Raw genomic sequence first — 21,685 nt, 5'->3', positions numbered from 1 at the left:
GATGGATAGTTAAAGTGTGTACTAGTTTAGTGTGCATATATATGTGCGTGTGTGCGTGTGTGTATGTGTAGCTATGTGCATGTATATGTATAAGCATGTATGTACATGTGCTTGTGAATAATATCTAATTAAAGTAATAAAGAAAAAATATAAAATCATGGAAAATATAAAACTATTACTAGGATAGGGGCTGGTGTATGTGTGTGTGTGTGTGTATAAGAGAGGGGAAGAAAGGAAGAGAGGGAGAGAAAGAAAAGGAAAGAGAGAGGGAGAAAGTGAAAGAGATAGAGGGAGAATGAAAAGAAAGATATACACAGTAATTAAAAAATGAATTGATTCCAGTTACCACCACCACTATCATCGTCGTTGTTGTCGTTCTTTTGTTAATTTTAGTTATCTCAGAACTTGCCAAAATTATTTTGCATAGAGTGAAAAGAATTAATAATAAAGAAAAAAAATAAACTAAAAAAAAACGAGAAACAAGAACCTTTCCCTACCACACACATTTTCTCAATTATGACAAGAACACTTATTATCACTACCTATGCATGAATCTTCATGCCATAAAGTGATTTATTGACACCTATTTAGATATTTTGCATTATCAATACCTTGATATTTATCACAGAACCTGTTGTTCGTGCTGTGTCTATTAACCATGGAGGTTGATAAATTTAAGATTTTACTAACACTGGATACTTTTACAAGTAATGGTATTCTTCATAGTGCTGCAAGTACCATATGATTTTTGGAACACAAGAACATTGCCACTTCCTAACTTCTCATATTTCTTCAGCTACACATCTCAGAGCTCGTAACTATATAAGAAATAACAACAATAATAGTGATTAATTAAAATATTCATTACCTTGAGTGTTTATAAGAATATGTAGGTTTTAGTCCCTCAGGGTGTTTGCTTTCTCATTCTATTTATATCTATCTATTTAAAACCCATACTTTCATGCACTGTATTAACTAATAATAATAATAATAATAATAATAATAATAATAACAATAATAATAATAATAATGTCTTGTATAGGTACAAGGTCATAAATTTTGAAAGTGCAATGTAATTTATTTTATTTACTCAGTACTTAGCAGGTATATTTTGATTGCCCAAGGATAAGGGAAAAAATTGAATCCAGCAGGATTTGAACTCAGAATGCAAAGGGATGTAACTAAATATTACAGAACATTTTATCAGGCACTCTACCATTTCTGACATCCATAACCCTAAAAATAGTTATAATTATAATGATTCCTTTTGTTTTCCTATTTTTTTAAAACAACAACAACAGCAACAATAATAATAATAATAATAATAATCCTTTCTACTAAAGGCACAGAGCCTGCAATTTGTGGGGAGGGTACTAGTCAATTACATTAACCCCAGTGTTTCACTGGTACTTAATTTATTGATCCCAAAAAGATGAAAAGCAAAGTCGACCTTGGCGGAATTTGAATCCAGATCGTGCAGATGGATGAAATGCATAATAATGATAATAAATAATGGTAATAATAATGATTTCTGGGGTACATGGACATAAATTGACAGTAGAGACGTATGTACTACCCATTGAGTCAACCACAGTAAATGGCTGGTACATTTCTATTGATCCTAGAAGAATTTGAAAGCAGATCTTGAAGGACTAAGTAAAATAGGACAACAAACTTATTTATGGCTCTTTACATTCTGAGTCCAAATTCCATTGAGGTCAACTTTGCCTTCCATCCCTCTGGGATCAATAAAATAAAATACCAGTCAAATATTGGTCTTGATATTATTGACTACCTCCTCCACTGCTTCAAATTTCTGGCTTTGTGCCTATGTTAGACAGCTATTACCATTATTATTATGGAGTTAATTTAATCTATAAATCCCTCCCCACCAAATTTGTGGCAATAATAATGATTTCCTTCTAATCTTGACACAAGGCATGCAATTCTGATGTGAGAGGGCAGGCCAATTACATTGGTCCCAGTACTTGGTAGGTGCTTATTTTATCAATCCCATAAGGATAAAAGGCAAAGTTGACCTTGGTAGGATTTGAACTGAGAACATAAAGAGCTGAAAGAAATACTGCAAAGTATTATGTCCAGTGTGTTAACTTTGCCTGCTTACTGCCTTAATAGAAGTAGTAGTAGTAGTTTCAAATTTTGGCACAAAGCCAGCAACAGTAAGAGAGTGGCAAGTCTATTACATCAACATTGATAAAATAAGCACCAGTGATCAACTGGTATTCATTTATCTACCCTGAAAGGATGAAAGGCAATGTTGACCTCAGTGGAATTTGAACTCAGTACGCAATGAGCTGGAAGAAATATAGTAAAGCATTATCTCCGATGTTGTAACAGTTCTACCAGTTTGCTGCTTGCATGATGGTGATGTTGATGATGATGATGATGATAATAGTTGTTGTATCTTATGTAGGCAGGAGGCCACAAATTTGTAGAAAAGGTGTAATTGGTGAGATTGAAGCAACTATTTGACTGGTACTTATTTCACTGGCACCCTGGATGATGGAAAATACAAACAACCCTTGTTGTATTTGAACTCAGAACATAAAGGGATGTAAGCAAAAACAGCAAAATATTCAGTTCAATTACTCTGACATTTCTCCATTTCTGCGAAGTCCCTAGATAGTTTTTAGCCAGATTAGGTGCTTTACAGCATTTTATTGACAAAATAAATATTCTGCAATGTTAAACATCATTGGGGGTGGGGTGAAGTGTTAAAAAATATCAGTAATACACTAAGGCCCATTCAATTGGATTATGCAATCATTCCTTGCAAAAGTGGTCAGTGAATTATCACTTTTAAATTATCACTATTAAAACAACACCTAAGGCTGTGGGGTTCTAATAATAGTTATGTTTTTCAATGTTGATAACCTGCCAAGGTTGACTTTGTCTTCCATCCTTCTGGTAACAATAAATAAGTAATAGTAATATACTAGGTTCAGAATACACTTCCCATCCTTTTGAAGTTTGTTCCCTTGTACTGGTATAAGAAATTATTGTTATTATTATTGTTGTTGTTGCTATCATAATGAGCTGGTAAAATCTTAGGGCATTAGAGTAAATGTTTAATGGCATTTCTTCATATTCCAAGTTCAAATTCAACCGTAGCCAACTTTTTTTTCATTCTTTTGGCATTGATAGAATAAGTAACAACTGAGCACTGGGGTCAATGTAATTGACCAACCCATTCTCACTAAAATTGCTGGCCTTGTGCCAAAATCTGAAGCAATCATCATCATCATCATCATCATCATCATCATCAAAAATAATCTTGTATTATTGGCACAAAGGTAACAGTTGAAGAGACATTACAGAGACAGGTTAAATGTGGGGGTTTACATTGAAACTGGATGACATGAATAATGACAGTTGACACAGTATGTACACATAGGAAAAATTCCTTTAAAAAAGATTGCCACCTTAGTAATCAAGGAGCCCTAGAGATCCAAAATTACCTTAGCTATCAAGGGCAGGTGCCCTGTTCCAGCGGTATTCCCTAGCCTAAAGATGCATACTGGGGATAGGACCTATTTACTCTAGCTGTACTTGCCACTCTCAGCTACTTTTCAATATACAGTAGGGCAACATCCCCCTCTCTACTCTCACCTTTCACTTCAAGAGGAACCCGAAATTAATTTTGTCTTTCTAAATTTGGGAAAAATTAGTGTTTTCAATGTAATTAACTCCAAAGCTTGACATTTATTTTATTGATTCAGGGAGAGTGAAAAGTGAAGCTGATCCTGGTGGGATTTAAAATCAGAATGGAAAGGAATGTAACTAAATACTACCAGATATTTTTCTCAGTACTGTTCTACTGATTCTGTCTTCAATGACACAGTGTAGATAAAAAAAAGGTACCCTGAACCTGCTAAAGAATGAATTTTATATCTAAGATGTAGTAGTAATAGTAATAATAGTAGGAATAGCAGCAGTAATTGGTGGTGTTGGTAAAGGTAATAGCAGTATGATTAGCAGAATTAGTTGTCATTTTATTTGTCAAAAGCCAAATAAATAAGGTAAGGCCAATGTAACAGGAGCTTGACTGATGTGATGATGGGGAAAATGAGAGACAAGAGTTGTCATTAAGATGAAAAGATGATTTTATATGTGTAGGCTTGAAATAGACTGCCGGCTAAGTATGGGCTTTTAGATAGACAGACAGAGACACCCACACATAGCGATGCACATAAACAATTTCTCTCTCTCTCATTGTCACTTTACCACACACGATCTCTGTCTCTGTCTCAACTCTCCTCCTTCTCCCTTCCCATGCTGCCATCTTTTCTTCTCACACTTCACACCCACAAATAAAAACAAATGTTCACAACTAAATACATCTTTAATTCATCTCTACTTGCGTACAAAGAAAATAAATTGAGTAAATTGAAATTGAATTGAACCACTTACACACACATAAAAAGAAAAACAATCCCACCAGTCTTTCTGCTCCTCTCCCATTAACTTCTCCCCACCATTACTGTCTCTTCCTCCCCACCACATCTATACAGTCTCTCTTACTTCTCCTATTTCCACCTTTACTTTCACCTGAACACACATATAAATATACCACCTGACTAAATCTAAGAACCAAAGATTTCTTTCATTGGCACAAGGCCATATATTTGTAGAAGAGAAAGAATGGTCAACTAAATTAACCTCAGTACTTGTTTGCTATCATTTTAAGACCACAGTGGTATCAAATGGTGAAGTTCACCTTGGCAGGATCTGAACTCAGAAAGTAACTAAAAGAAACTAAATACTACACGTCATTTAGTTACTACCATTGTACAGTCTGTGCCACTCCAATACCTTAATACAAAAAAAAAAAATTAATAATTATTATGATGATTGATGTCAACGATGATTTTTAATTTAGAAACAAGGCCACACATTTTGGGAAAGAGAATAGTCATTTGTATCAAGCCCAATAATTGACTATTTCAGCTCTAGAGAGATAAAAGACAATGTTGATTTCAATGGGGTTTGAAATCAGAAAGCAAAAGGATATGATAAAATACCACAAGGCATTTTCTTGCTGCTGTACTGATTCTAGGTGACTGGTATTCAACTTAGCAACCCCTACAGAATTTTAAATCAACATAAAGAAATGTAACTAAATAGCACTAGGTAATTCACTTGCTACTCTACTCTCGCTGCCAATCGAATACCTTATCATCACCATCATCATCATCATTATTGTCATTACTATTATTATTATCATTATTATTAATTTCTATGATTGGCACAAAGCCACTAATCTGTAAGAGTGATGATGAAACTAAATACAGTAAGATGTTTAGTACAGTATACCATCATTGCTACTGCTCATCCTTGCAACAACGACCAGAGAAAAAATGTCTCTAATGTCAGTTTGTGACACTACAGATAGATCAGTAACAGTCAAAATTATTAATATTCTCCTAACAGAGGGAAGAAATTGTTTGAGTTCAAACCTAGACAAGAGAGGGGAGTGGAGGTTTGTCTTTCATTTCTGTTTTCTTTATTAATGACTCAATAAATAAGTACCAAATAATAAGGCAAAGGACCAGGTTCTAAACATTGACCACAGTTTCATTGGTCTTTAAGAATGTAAGGTCATGCATTTCATCAGCAGACATCAAATTGAACTAAGCTGTCATTGAATAGTCCCTACCTTGCCATAAGTCAGCTCAGTTCAATCAGTATAAGTGCAATGGTATTAATAAGTAAACAACCAACACATAACTACAGACACAAATACACTCAACAAATCTCTCTTTTAGTCCAAACTTTGTACTGGGCTGCCAATCCTCACAAGTAAAATCCTGAAGACTTGATATTTCAACAGCAACAGAAGTAACCTTGTGGTTCTCTACTTTAACTCTTTTGATGTCAACCCACCTAAGAATACCTCTTGTTCAACAATACAAATTCACCATTTTAAAGTGATCTAAATTAATAGCTTCTGCTGAAATTTGTTAATTTATATTCCAAACACCAGCTTAATAATGATAGCTATTTTAATAAATTCCTCATTATTTTCAAAATTAAATGGAACAAAGACAGTGTATTTCAACAGGAATATGGTAGTAAAAGGATTAATTACTATCATTATATCAGGATATAACAAACAAAACATGCCAGATACCAAATTAGAATGTAATGTGCTCAAATTACTACATTGGATCCCAAACAATGTAAGATGGGGGTTCCCAGATCAAAATGAATCATTGAAGATCTGTAATAAATAATCTATAAGTTGGTCCTAAGAATTAGATTACAAACAAATAAACATACACATATAATGAGGAGGTTTAAAAGGAGAGAATTAGTGAAAAGAGGAAGAGAAGATGAGTATTTGATCAATTAATGTAATGTGTTTGTCTGTGACATTGTATACTTGTGGGAGAGAAGGAAAGAAAGACACAGAAGGAGAATGAATGACTGCATATTTAGAACATGCATCTATATTTGCGTATGTATATATTTGTGTATGTGTCAGCATGCATGTGTATGTATTTGAAAGAGAGAAAGAGTGTGTTTTTGAAAGAAAGAGGAGAGCATAGGTGAGTACAGTTACAATTGTTTTAAGTGTCAGTTTTACTCTGTGTGTGTGTGTGTGTGTGTATGCATCCATCCATCCATCCATCCATCCATCCATCCATCCATCCATCCATCCATCCATCCATCCATCCATCCATCCATCCATCCATCCATCCATCCATCATCCATCCATCCATCCATCCATCCATCCATCCATCTTTCATTAGCATGAGGTAATGAAAAGCAAAGAGAGCTGCATATTTTCTGTAAACTTACAATTATGACTATAATAATAACAATAATGATGAAAGGCTCTGTTGCATAATAAAATCACACTTAGCATAAACACAAAACAACCGTATCACTATACATGTGGAACCAGTAAACTATTCAACTGCATATATAAATACATGTGCATGCATACATACATATTATGCATCCCATAAACCTGTTGGGTATTTAAATATAAAACCTATTTAAATGTTCCCTTCCTTATTGGACACCAAGTATATATACATCATCATTTCACATCAGCTTTCTATATTGGCATGGATCAAATGGTTTGATAAATTCTGATGGGTTAGGAGGCCACATCTTGCTTTAACGTCTCAGTTATGACATATTTGCATACTCTTCCTAATACCAACTACTTTACAATATGTACTGTGTTTTTACATGGCACCAGCACTAGTGAAGTCACCTTGTAACTTGCAAATCTTCTTGACTGAGTTGGAAAATAGTAGAGGGCCTATATGAGATATTCCAGGATTACAGTACAATAGAAGGGAAGGAACAGGTCAGTTGTGGACAAGATTTATGGCTACCCTGCATTACATATGGGTAGATGAAAGAAAATGGAGTAGAGTGGTGTCAGAAGATCAGGTAAGGTGGATAAAGGTTATAAGAGTGTAGGGGGAGAATGAGAGATGGCTAGAAACACAGGTAGGAGTGAAGGTGTGAGGAACAAGGGGCTGGATATAAGTGAATAGTGAATAATGGTGAGTGGGTAGTTGATAGTAAATATAAGTAGTAAGGATAGTGATAATAATGAGGAATGGATATCAACAGATGTAGCTCAGGGAGAGGGTGATAAGAATGAGAGTTAGATGGTGGGGGTGGATGATGGCGATAAGAATGAAAGTTAAATGCCAATAGAAGAGACTCAAAGGAGGTGATGACTAGCATCACAGAAAGGGTAATGAGCAATGGAATAACTCAGTGGATAGAAAAGGGATAAAGGGGTGAGAGGTAGGGAGATGAGGTGGGTAAAGTCTACAATGAATGAAGAAGAGAGTGACAGATGAGTAGAGAGGGGTGGAAGTGGTCAGAGGAAATATGTAATGGTGAATGTAATGAATAGTAAACAAGTGTGAATGTGGAGAGGTTGATGGTTGATATGAGTAGTGGTGATGGGTTAGGAATGAGAGCTGGATGTTGATGAAAAGTGGCTCAGGAGAGAAGAAAAATTGGTAGTACAGGAAGAGATGACATGAAAAATAATTCTGCCCTCATTTATTTACAGCAACAGAATAATAATGCAGTAGACACAAGAGTGATGGAGGGATGAGTGACAGGAGATGAAAGGTGTGGGAGAAAAGCAGTGGAAGGCTTGACTGGAACACTTTGGGCAAGGGGCTCAGTTGTGTGCATACACCATTATGCTTTTAGAACCTCTGTTTTGATATATTAGCATAGATGTACTGAACTCACTTTTCAGTACAATCAGCCATAACACAAGTGATACAACAGCAGCTGAGACAACCAAAAAACCAACTGCTCTTCAGGATTTTTATATAACTTTACTTTTTCCTACAAGGAAGTTGTAATAAGAACCAGGGATTCTTCATTCCCATTGGTTCACATAGCTGGGATTCTCTCAGGTGCTACTACACCAGATCAGATTAGACCTGGGAACAGTAGTGGCTTAGAGATAGTTCCACACTCCTCAAAACACCCGAATTCCCATACCATGGCTCCACTACTGGATGCAGTTTAAAGTCATACCCAGCATAGACAGACATATATACATATATATAAACACACACAATTTTATACACACACACACACACACACACACACACACACACACATATATATATATATATATATATATACTTACCCACACACAGAGACACATCATATACATATATGATGACAACATTAACAACATCAGTAATATATATATATATATATATATATATATATATATATATATATAAAACACATACATTAATTCGTATTCAAACACAACTTTGTTATTTTAAACTAACTTTACTTAAAACTTCATAAGTACTTAGTCTATTTATTCCTGAGTTCACATCTTCCTACAACTCACTTCAATACTCATGAACGCAATCAGTTAAATAATGTGGTTGCAGATGTTTTTTAGCCCTAGGTCATCTCAGAACAAGTACTTCTATGACTGAAAGCATTCCAGTCATGACCATCCAGCATTTTTCCAGTTACAGTATATCCAGGATTACATTATCTAATGTGTTCTTTCTTTAAGACAGTAGAAATGTTTACACAGTCAATGGATCACATAGAAACTTTCTCGTTGTTATGCAATATAGTGATTATAGTTGATTCAATTGACTATGTCTCCATCCTGTGCAATAAAAACATGGTCTTATATTTACTTAGATGATGTTAATATTCTAATATATAATATAAAACAATTGTTGAAAAGAAAGTAAGCTCTTAGCAAACCAAAATCTACCTTATTTTTGATTTTCAGTTATTTTACTTCACTTCAATTACTAATACCTTTGAGAAAAGTATGAACCTCTTCCAATCTCATTTCCTTCCTCTCTGCATATCTGAGGTATTATCACACATAAAATAAATCAATACATTCTTGATGTAGCACTTCTTAACAATTTGTCATCATGACCCATTTTAGTAAATCCTTCACAACCCCTTTTTTTAAATTAAAAAAATCCATAGACTTAATTTAATGAAATCAACATTTGATAATTTTCTGGTGGAAATATTTTCTTAGTTTTTGCCTGCAGTAAATGTTGCATTCTTGACCTTATACCTATGGCTAATTGTGTAACATATTCATGAATATTTTACAAATATTTAAAAAGTAGCCTTTCTGACCCATTCAGAATAATACTGTAGCCCAATTTTGAACACAATCATAGAAAAGGAACTACTCATTTATCTGTTAATACCTTCCAAAGAGATATTAATGTAAACCCACTGTTTCCTTCTCCCTTATAAATCAAAGCCCTTTTGCCTGCATAAGAAATCAATATCTTCTAAAAGAGTTCCACCAATGGCGATTTTAAGAAAAGCATGAACATCACACAATTTCAGTCTACTCTCACTTACAAATCTGAATGTTCTGTACTTATGATGTAAAACGTCAATATTTAGCATAGTACTTCATAGTACTGCCATTTGTAGAATAATAGTAATAATGGCAGTAGAAATGGTAGTAGTACCAATATTTAGTGAGCATGTCTGCAAGATGAATGTTATGACTCAACGCAGTCAATACTAAGTGTTAACTATGTTTAGTAAAATGCTTCCCTGTATATAATATTATTGTAATAAGATTGTAGAAGAGTGTTGACTCAGCAGAAGTAGTAGAGCAGTATTTAATCTAATCCTTCTATATTTTTAGTTCAAATCCAACTCATCGCCAATCTGCCTTTTATTCTTTCTGGTGTGAAAGAATAAGAAAAATTACAATACTGGGGTCAGTTTAATCAACTACACTCCTCCTATAAAAAAAAAAAAATATCTAGCTTTACACCCAGTTTTTTCAAATAACTAACACTAATTATATTAGTGTTAATTATTTAGTCAAATAATGCTAATATAATTAGCATCTATTAATTGGTGGAGAGATTCAAGACAATATTAGTTTGAACTATTGGTGCAGAGAATCAAAATTGTTAAAAGCAGCAGAACTACATGCTTTCAGTGTTTAGTTTTATTTCTCTGAGTTTTGAGTTTATAAAATCCCTGGATGAACTTTGCATTTCAAGTCTCTGGGTTTCACTTCCCTTCTGTCTTTCAAGAGAATGATAAAATAAGTACTATTTTAAATTCAGCTCATTCCTATTTCCGAATTTAGATCCTACCCAGGTTGATTTCATTGCATAAGACTGATGACAGAAATACTAGAAACATACCAGAGGGCAATTTTATACTTGATTTTGATGTATGTTGTTAAATGATCAAACCCATTACTCTACCTTACATAATCAATAAAAGTATCTTTTAAGAATGTTGATGAAACCAATGGGATTGAACACCACCAGGCTGGATACACCCACAGGAGTTGAATATAGTATGGCTATTGCTCACAGCTGGGAGCTGTACTTAAAGTGGACTGGGCCATGGAAGTGGTGTAGTGCTGGTAACATTACTGGATTGCCAGCCTATAGATGAAATGCTATTCTTAATTGACTTGTCCATTGTACTCTTTCTACATTCATCATCTAAAAAAAAAAAAAGAAAAAAAAAGAAAGAAAAAAAAAGGACCTTGTTTCTAATTAAATTATTACTATGATTTGAAATAGTCACATAAAGATCATTACTATTGCAAGCTAGGCTGGAAATACCAACAGATAATATTACCAGTTGAGATAATACTATAACTCTACTACCTAATTCTATAAGTACCATTATTATATAAGAGTGTTTCCCATTAACTGTAGCGTGATATTACCAATTATGGCAGTAATTACTATAAAACCTAATACCTATAAACTTTAACCAGTGTTCAATAGAAACATATACAGTACAAGTACTAACAATGATACTATCAAGCTTATAAATTATAGTAGCAATTTAAAAAGTTAGCAATTATAGTAGCATTACTAAAAGCTATGCGACTATATCTGAGACTTCAGTCACAATTCAATAGTAGTAAGACTATATATCATCTATACATCTACACCAGCACTATCATTTTAATATCTATTTTTCTATGCTAGCATGGACTGGATGGTTTTTTAATACAGCAACATTTTATGTCTATTGACTGACTTTTTCTATAGCAATAGGATCTAGCTTTTTCTCTCTCTGGTTTGGCTTAGTTACACTATTATTATCATTATTATTATAAGGTGGTGAGGTGGTAGAATTGTCAACACACCAGGCAAAATGCTTAGCAGCATTTTGTCCATCCTTATGTTCTGAGTTTAAATTCTGCTGAGGTCAACTTTGCCTTTCAACCTTTCAGGGTTGGTATAATAAGTGCCAGTTGAATACTGAGGTCAATGTAATAAAATAGTCCCCTCCCCCAAATTCCAGGCCTTGTGCCTATAGTAGAAATTATTATTATTATTATTATTATTAAGATGGCAAGATGGCAGAATCATGCTGGATGAAATGCTTAGCAATATTTTGCCCGTCACTACATTCTGAGTTCAAATTCCACCAAGGTCGACTTTGCTTTTCATCCTTTCAGGATTGATTAAATAAGTGCCAGTTATGCACTGGACTCAATGTAAATGACTTACCTACCACCCTGAAAATTTCAGGCCTTGTGCTTGTAATAGAAAGGATTATAATTATATTACTATTATTATTGTTAAGGCGGTGAGCTGGCAGAATTGTTAGCATGCCGGACGAAATGCTTAGCGGTATTTTGCCCATTGCTATGTTCTGAGTTCAAAGCCTGAGGTTGACTTTTCCTTTCATCCTTTTAGGGTCAATAAATTAAGTACCAGTGAAATTCTGGGGTCGATGTAAACTGTTCCTATTCCCACTGCAGACAACACACACACACAGCATTACAAATACAGCTCACACACCCATCTTCATATTCCATGACTACCACTGAGATCGATCAGGTACCGGACAAGATTTCCGGATTATCTTACTGGTTTTTTTACTTAATTTTTAAGAGCGGTCGGGTTCATTTTTAGTATTCTTGTTTGTGAGAGCAGTCGAGTTTATTTCAGATATTCTCATTTTAAAAATCATCTCATTTAGTAGACAGGATGTTAAAGATTCAAGCAAAATAACTTGTAACATTTGTTCTGGCTTTTTACATTCTGAGTTCAAATTTGCCAAGGTCAACTTTGCATTTCATCCTTTCAGAGTCAATAAGATAAAGTATCAGTCATATACTAGGGTCAATGGTATTGATTAACCTACCCTCTCCTTAAAAATGATGGTCTTTCATGTAAATCAGAAACAATTAAATATGGAAGATAGAGAAATGATGGAGGATGACAACATTTTTAGAGTACTGAATAAAGTGCCTTGTAGTATTTAGTTTCAGCTTTTCATATTCTGAATTCAAATTCCACCTAAGTTGAGTTTGCTTTTCTTCCTTTCTAGATCAATAAATAGTATCATTGAAGTACTTTAATCAGCTATAAGCAAACAAGAAAAATTGGCCTTGTACCAATTTTAGAAGTCAATATTAATAAAAGTATTATTAGGGTGTAGGATGGAAGAACTCAAGATATTTTGCCAGACAAAATATCTTGTCATATTTCACAAGACTAAATACACATGGATATAGGTATATATTTTTATTCTCAAACCAAGTTGCATTGACACTCTCAGCATGAATCTGTACACCAGAAACACATCTGTGAGGAGACACTTGCATAATCCAAAATCTGTGGGTTTCACCAACTGTTTTGAAGGAGCTGTCCACTACAAGAATGTCTCCTTTCATTCCTTTCTTCATTCCTTTGTTTTTCATGGCTGTTTCCCCTTCTCCACAATTGATTCAGCTTAAACCCCCTATCATTTCTCCAATTTGTTCTTGTACACTCCCTTCAAATGTTGCAAATAAAGAAACAATAACTAGTATTATCACTAGGTGAAGGTGGCGAGATGGCAGAATTGTTAGCATGCCGGGTAAAATGCTTAGCGGTATTTCGTCTGTCTTCATGTTCTGCATTCAAATTCCATCGAGGTCAACTTTGCCTTTCATCCTTTCGGGGTTGATAAATTAAGTATCAGTGAATTGCTGGGGTTGATGTAATTGACTAGACCCCTTCTCCAAAATTTCAGGCCTTGTGCCTTTAGTAAAGAGGATTGTTATCACAAAGTGTAACAATGTTTTCTGGATAGGATGTAAGCACAAAATGAATAACTAATAAATGTCAGATGGGTCTTGGGCTAATGTTTGTTGATTACCCCAGAGTTGTGATTTGGGTTCCACATTAAGTTTAGGTTGAAATTATGTTCATGATAAAAAATGCTGTGGTATATATGCATGTATGTGTATATATTCTTTTATTCTTTTATTTGTTTCACTCATTTGACTGCAGCCAAGCTAGAGCACAGCCTTAAAGGGTTTTAGTAAAAAAAAATTACCCCCAGGACTTATTCTTTGTGGGCCCAGTATTTATTCTATAAGTTTGTTTTTGCCAAACTGCTAAATTATGGGGACATAAATACACCAGCATCAGTTATCAAGCAATGGTGGGGAGACAAACACATACACACAAACATACACATATACATATACATATGTGAAAGTTTCTGTCTACCAAATTCACTCACAAGGCTTTAGTCGGCCTGGGGCTATAGTAGAAGACACTTGCCCAAGGTGCCATGCAGTGAGACTGAACCGAGAACCACGTGTTCACACCTTTAGAACACTGTAAGTAGTATTTAGGTGAGATGGGAGAAGGAGGAATTTGTGGAGAGAGATTGAGGTATGAGAGTGCGAATATAGGTGAGTGTGGGACAACAGATGAGATGAGGAGGTAGAATCAGAATAAGTAGGAGAGAAAGAAAGAGGGAGAGAAAGAGAGAGAGGGATAAGATAACAAAGGTTGGTTGGAGGAAAAGGGAGGTATAACGATATAGAGATATATGGGAAGTATGAAGAGAGAAATAAATAAGAAAAGGCATACAGTGTGTGCACAGGCTCACATACACACAGGTTCTGGGGTTACCCAAGCAGAGGAACTTAGTGAAACCACCATCTTAGTGAATGTGAGCATGTTTTATTAAAACTGAATTTTGTTGGACTCACAGAGTATGTGGGTGTATATAGATATGCATGTTTGTGTGTGTGTGTGTGTGTGTGTGTACATATATACACAAATGCTTATTATATACCACAATTAACTCCATTTTCAGAATCATTAAAGTGACAGACAAAATGCCTTTGCAGCTTTTCTTCTGGTTCTTTATGTATTATTTTGAATCCCATCAAAATCATCTTTGCTTTACATCCTTTCAGGATTAATAAAATAAAATATCAGTCAAGTACTGGGTGTCAATGACAATAACTAAACCCTGCCCTCAAAATTGGTGGCCTTGTGCCAAAATTAAAAATTACTACTACTACTACTACTACTACTACTACTACTACTACAAGTTAACAGAAATGATAGAACAATAGACTACATGTCTGGCAATATTTTATCTTTCTCGATTGTAAGTTTAAATCCCACCAGGTTTGATTTTGCATTTCATCTCTCCAGGGGTTGATAGCAAATGCCACTACTATATTGGAACAGATTCAATCGATTATGCTGTTTATTTCTCTCCCACCTTCCCACTCTCTTTTGCCTTCTCTCTTTCTATCTGAAAAAGAAAAGAATAGCTTTGTGTCTAATCAGAATCATTATCATCATTATCTTTATTATTTATTTTTTCTATCTCAACTAAAGTGTAGTCTATTCAAAAAGAAACTCACTATTATTGTTCTTTCCTCTTTTCAAGTTTAACAAAAATAAAATACTAATAAAGTTCTGGTATTGATATACTGGAGTATACCCCTCGCATTAAAATATGAGGTTTTGTGCCTATGGTTAAAATCATTATTCTCATTATTGAAGACATTTAGCATCTTCTAATGTTCTCAATCAAAAATATGCCAGAGTTCATAAAATATGTTGCAGTCAAAAACTGGAGGCCAACTTTATGCTTTCTCCCAAATTCCTTGCCCTGTGTCAATGGTATAGACCATTATTGTTGTGTGTTCCTTGCCCTGTGTCAATGGTATAGATCATTATTGTTGTGGTAAATGGCAAAGGTGGATGAAGCTAGAGATGACTTATACTATTTAGTTTAACATTTTCCTGTTCTGACATAGAAATTATACCTTTTATCCTTGGAGGGCAATGATTCAAAACTGTTTTTACTAGTGGCACACTTTAGAGCAAATAAAAATATTTTAGTATACTTTGTGTATAAAATTAAATATAAGTAATTTAAATTATATAAAATTATTAAGTACTCACTTTATTATTCAATAAGTGAAACACATATCAAAACCTTATATTTTGAATTTTAGTTTGTATTTTTCACATTTTAAAAATATAATTTCATTATTTCATGGTGCACCTAGCTCCTATATCTCATGGCACTCTATATGGGAACTGCTGATTTATAGGTTGATAATAAGTACTAGTAATATATTAGAATCAATTTAGCCAACTTCCTACCAACCTAAATGAAGTATTAATTATTTAATTACTGTTGAAATTATGTAGTATTCAGAGAATAATAAGGCAAACAATGATAAATCCATTTATGGTAATAATAAAAAAAGAACAAAAACCATTAGCTTTAGTAATTAATGCTTTTAGTAAGTATTTCTGTTTCCTCAGACATTCTAAGTATGATAAATAAAACCACTGACATCAGCTATTGCCATATTGCAAGCGCAAATTTCTTGCTGAAGATTGATTTTTACACAAGTATTACACTCAGCAACCCCCTAAATCAAATAAAGTAATAAGAGATAATTTCACTTTATAGGAGAAATATTTCAACATCAGCATCATCATCTTCATAAATCATATTCAACACAATGATGATGATGGTTATGAGCAACATTATTCAATCAGTATTCTTGCCTTGGCATTTATTAGATCCTAATTCAATACTTGTCTGCCAAGAATCTCAAGTGAGTCCTAAGGAAAGACTCTCAAGTGCCAACCAAATTCACTTCATCTGTCTCTGATGTAGCTAACATCAGAGTCGTCGATTATACAGATATAGTGACAGACTCGATAACCATATAAATACGATATGCTACTCTGTACTTTTATAGGACTACTATACTACAATGCAGTGCACACAATACAGTTCCAGAATAGAAAGAAATTTGGCACACCTGGAATGCAAAACCTATAGACTGACCCCAAAAATTTTATCAGATATTTTCTATCCAGTGTTCTGTTTAAGCAGAGGTGATCAACAATATTTATTTATTTGTTTCAGTCATTTGACTGCGGCCACGCTGGAGCACTACCTTTAGTCAAACAAATTGATTCTAGGACTTATTCTTTGTAAGCCTAGTACTTATTCTATTGGTCTCTTTTGCTGAAACGCTAAGTTACAGGGATGTAAACACACCAACATCAGTTGTCAAGTGATGGTGTGGGGGGGGGGCAAACATACACACACACGCATACGATGGGCTTCTTTTCATTTTCAGTTTCCATCTACCAAATCCACTCAAGGTTTTGGTCAGCCCGAGGCTATAGTAGAAGACACCCAAGGTGTCACGCAGTGAGACTGAACCTGGGACTATGTGTTTGGTAAGCAAGCTACTTACCACACAACTGATCCTCATTATAAACTGTTACAAAGAGATTTTAAAATAAGAACAGCTACAAATATAATCCCATTCATGCAATAATTAGTTCTGGTAACCATTAAATTTCTTTCTTCAAGGTGCTTGAGCAGCTGATCATCATTTTTTGATCTTTCAAATCAAAGCAACTTCTCACAGTAATCCTACGACATGATGTAACTTAGAGGCAGTTAAGGCTACAATAGACTAGCAATATACAGAATGTAATGATGTTAGCTGCAACATCCGTTCGTAATATCACATGCATAAAGCATTTCCCTATCCCCTACTTTCATTTGGACAACAATTTATTAATCCATTTGTCATTACTTTTTGCTAGGCCTTTGATCAACGATCACTTTAATCCAATACCTATTCTTCTGATATTACCTCCAACTGTGAATGAAACTTATTTTTCAGAGCAGCTTTCGTCATCTCTCTTGTTTATTTACCTTTATACCTTATATTATTTCAATTGGAGTGTTTTTGAAATGAACAATGAACATTATTATGCTGCACCATTTTTCATATATATATATCAAGAGAGAGAGAGAGAGAGAGAGAGGAGAGAGAGAGAGAGAGAGAGGAGGAGAGAGAGAGGAGGAGAGAGAGAGGAGGAGAGAGAGAGATTAAATTATTTAATTTGCAAGAATTTTGATCTGAAACTATGTATTGAAACTAATACTGTTACATTTGGGAAGAGTCATCTATTATATAAAATCCATTCTGTGTGTGTGTGTGTGTCTTCTAGGATCTCTAGCATCCTCCATCCGATTGTGCTCAAATTTGATATGTAGATACTGACGGTATCAGGGCATGTATAAGTCTTGAAAAAATTACAAAAATCGATTCCAGGTGAGAATGTGATCAATAAAGCCGTGGGAATGTGTATTTGTACGTGCAAGTACATCAGCTGTTGCGATGTACATACTGGTACTTTAAACTCTTTGGATGCATATTTGTGTGAATAAAATAGCTTTTCTTTGGAATAGAAAAAGTCTATCTTTATTTCTTCTGTTGCTGGTGTCTCAAATTTAGGTTAAATCAGTGTTTCTCAAAGGGGAGGCCTATGGGACGGTTGGACAAGTTGTTCTGAGAAAATTTGGTTTAAATGTTTGACAACTCAGCACCATCTATTGGATGGGAGTGGGGAGACGTTTTGCTCGTAATTAATAAAGCCTATAAACTCTTACTAGTTGTTGTTTGTCTTTATTTCACTTGTTCTTTTATTTTCTTTTTCCAAAGCAGTTGATGTTCGTTTTGTGTCACCCCAAATATTTTCCCTACACCAATCTGTAGCTTTCTCAATGGGTGTACTTTTCTCATTTTAAATTCTTACTTTATTTTTTGCTTTAGATTTCACTGATTTTTATGCTGTTACATATCTATAGTTCATATGCTTATTATAGAGATGTAATAAAACCAATTGAATGCCAAGCACTTAAAAAAGAAAAAGATGAACATCTGTTGAGAAGGATACAGATCAGTGTAGTGAAAAATATTTTGGGGGACATAAACAAACATCAACTGCTTTGGAAAAATGAAAAGAAGTGAAATTTAGACAAACAACAAATGAATGTGTTTATAGGCTTTATCAATTATGATTCTTCCAAAATATAAAATCATCATTTAAAATCTGCTTTCCATGCTGGTATGGGTTGGACAGTTTGATTGGATTCAACAGGCTGTAAGTCTGTGTCAAGTCTCAATGTCAGCTTTGGCATGGTCTCTATGGCTGAATGCCCTTCCAAATGCCAACCAACTCTACAGAGTGTATTTGGTGCTTTTTTCACTAGTGAGGTTGCCAAGTAACTTACAAGGCAAGAAAAGAAGGGAACAGGAAAAAAGGAGAAAAACAGGGGGTGAGGTAGTGAAAGAAAGAAAAGCCTCCTTGACTGTATGGGTATTTGAGAGAATATTTAAGAGAGGGAAGGGCAATGGTTCTGTGCCAGGTGTTGAGAGGCCAAAGTGTGATGGAAGAACAAGCCCAGGTGGCTTGTAATAGAGATATGAAGCTGAGTAGTTGGAAAGCTGGAGAAAAGACAGAAGTGGTAGTGGGATGCTTGAGCATTTCAAAATACAGTGGATTGGTGGTGGTGGTGGTGGTGGAGGCACAGTATATAACAATGTGTGTGTGTGTGTATGTATATAAATATATATATTAATATATATATAAATATATATATATATATCTTTGTACAAGGGTAGAACTTTTTTAAACTTGCAAGCTTCAACACACTTATCCACTATACTATTAGACAATAAAATGTGGTGTAACAACCAAGAAGATGCTAATCCTTATTACCCTATTAATAATTCATTTTAAGAGTAACAATTTATCAGAAATGCTAGAGAACCAGACATATTCTTTACATTATTTAGTTTTATCCCTCTATGTTCTGAGTTCAAATTATACTGAGATTAATTTTAATTTAGTCAACAACCTCTTGAAAAACTTGGCGCCATGTCTAATTAAAAGGAGTCATTATTGCTATTAACTTAGAAACAGAATGTTAATTAATATTGCACAAAATATTTTGAAAAATTTTAAAGATTGTGGTTAGTAAAGCAAGATTGGATCAAGGCAATTTCTTTAAGTTCAAACATGAAAAGTGGTCAATTACATCAGAGTTCAAATAGTTTCTAATCAACTGTCATATTTTCAGCATACATTTGCCAACATTTGAAATTCATTTAATTTCAAAACTCATTTATTAGTCATTGAATTTATATCCAACAATTTGAGAAGCAATTGTGAAGTCATCTAGTCTGTTTGAACATATCTTTTTTCAGATATATTTAGAACTACATTAACCAGTATATCCTTCCTTTTATAAAACAGTAGGATGTATTTTGAATAAGATTTGGTTGCTAATTCTAGCATGTCAGGTGACAGCAAAAATGCTCCTTCATTGGCTAAAAGAGAACAATGGAGTAGTGTTGTTCTGTATTTGTAAGAGTCAATACATTAATAAATAAAAACTTTTTGTTTTTTGACTCCCTTGAACTCTGCTTTATTAGTAAATCACCATTTGTACATTCTATAGATTACCTTTAACTTTTTATTCTTCTCCAGTTACTAGAGATTCTCTGCAGTCACAGATTCTGTTTCAAAAGTGTGATGCTGTAAGGTTTTGGTAAGTCATGGTGGGCATTTATACGCTAGTGCTTAGTTCTAGATTCTTTGTGTAAATTAAATAACAGATAAATTTCTGAATTTAGGCAAACTAAAGCAGGCATGGCTGTGAGGTTAAGAACTTTGCTTAGCAACTTGTTTCAAGTTCATTCTCACTGCATGGCACCTTGTGCAACTTAATTTTACCATAGCTTCAGGTAGACTTAAGCACTGAGAATGAAATTTGCATTGTGTGGAAGACCATCAAAGAAACTATTTATGTTCTTCAGTAACAGACTTAATCCACCACCCAGTTTAACACCACCATTGACCCTTGGGTGCTTCAAGTAGAACCAATCTGTTGCAAGAATTTGTGCCAGGTTTCTGGTCTGAGAATAACTTTCTTCCTCCCTCAAGTCATAACAAGGGTTATGGGTGTTGCCCTTTTGCTTCTGACTAAGCCATGAATAACTATGGTCAATTAAGGGCACCATTCAAATATACATGAAGCAACTTCAGCAGAGTTGAACTCAAACCATTTGAGATGGTAATTCAATAGCATTTCCACCAGTCTACTTTGCTACTATATATGCCACATAGAATCACACCATTTGCAATAGACCAAAGAAGAAACAATGAAAATAAATAATTATAAATTGAATCAGTCGATATTATTCAGAACTGGTAACCAAATAAGTTGCAGCGAACTGCTTATTGGTGATGAGTATATCATAGTGTGTGAAACTAAACTGAAATTAGCTAGCTTTCACACCAGCTCTCTTAAGCACAATTACATGTGTTTCTTTAACATCTCATATGACAAGCCATCAATCACAAACCTAGCTCACATGTTTCTATGAAAGTATGTGTGTGTGTGTGTGTGTGTGTGTGAGAGAGAGAGTGTATATGTATTTATGAAATGACTATGATGTAATTTAAAATAGACATGCTCATATGAGTATCTATGCATACATATAAACACACACACACACACACACATGCGTATGTGTGTGTAACAGAGAGGAAAAAATATGATACATTACAGTCTATATATAATATTACTTGTTTGTATGTATGGTTTCAGCCATTGGACTACAACCATGTTGGGATACCAGCTTAAGGTCCACTCAATCATAACAACTTCGGTACTTATTGCAGTCTGGTATATTTTATCAATTTGTATTTGTTGAACCATTGTATTAAGGTTCATAAACTACCACAACAGTTTTTAAGTGGTATAAACAGAGATATGGACTCAGACACATAGAGACAAACAGACAGACAGACACACACACACCCATGTATGGAGACTGACTGGATTCCACATTTCTGTCAACTAAATTTCAATACATAAGGCATTGGAGAATATTAAGGCATTGATCAATATGAAGCTATATTAGAAAGTACTTGATCAAGGCCATCTATAGATATGCAGATAAGTATATTTATAACTGCACATCCAAATAAATGCATGCAAATGATGCTTATTTTCATAGAGA

At 34.3% G+C, this 21,685-nt stretch overlaps 1 protein-coding gene across 3 annotated transcripts in view; it reads right to left on the bottom strand.

Annotated features, from left to right (window-relative positions):
• LOC115209960 (mRNA-decapping enzyme 1A-like) overlaps positions 1-21,685 on the bottom strand; it is a 369,797-nt gene that overhangs the window by 98,853 nt on the left and 249,259 nt on the right. The window lies entirely within an intron of this gene.

Source organism: Octopus sinensis, linkage group LG3, assembly GCF_006345805.1.
Source record: "Octopus sinensis linkage group LG3, ASM634580v1, whole genome shotgun sequence".
In the NCBI taxonomy this organism is placed as follows: Eukaryota; Metazoa; Mollusca; class Cephalopoda; order Octopoda; family Octopodidae; genus Octopus; species Octopus sinensis.
This window is presented reverse-complemented; position numbering and strand designations above follow the sequence as displayed.